A 319-nucleotide genomic window follows, 5' to 3' on the forward strand; every position below is an offset into this window, starting at 1 on the left:
GTGTTCTTGCCTGGAGAATCCCAGGGACGGGGGAGCCTGGTAGGCTTCTGTCTATGGGGTTGCACAGAGTTGGACACGACTGAAGTGACTTAGCAGCAGCAGTGGGTATGAGAGAACTTCCCTGGTGGCTCAGTGGTAAAGAATCCACCTGCCAATATAGCAGATGAAGGTTTAATCCCTGGGTCAGGAAGATCCCCTGGAGAAGGCAATGGCACCCCACTCCAGTACTCTTGCCTGGAAAATCCCATGGACGGAGGGGCCTGGTGGGCTGCAGTCCATGGGGTCACTAGGAGTTGGACACGACTAAGCGACTTCACTT

General features: G+C 54.9%; 1 protein-coding gene across 3 annotated transcripts in view; it reads right to left on the bottom strand.

The window, feature by feature from the left end:
* Positions 1-319, bottom strand: part of ZDHHC21 (zinc finger, DHHC-type containing 21) — a 67,817-nt gene that overhangs the window by 14,510 nt on the left and 52,988 nt on the right. The window lies entirely within an intron of this gene.

The sequence above is a fragment of the Bison bison genome, unplaced genomic scaffold, assembly GCF_000754665.1.
Source record: "Bison bison bison isolate TAMUID 2011002044 unplaced genomic scaffold, Bison_UMD1.0 scf7180017864376, whole genome shotgun sequence".
NCBI lineage: Eukaryota > Metazoa > Chordata > Mammalia > Artiodactyla > Bovidae > Bison > Bison bison.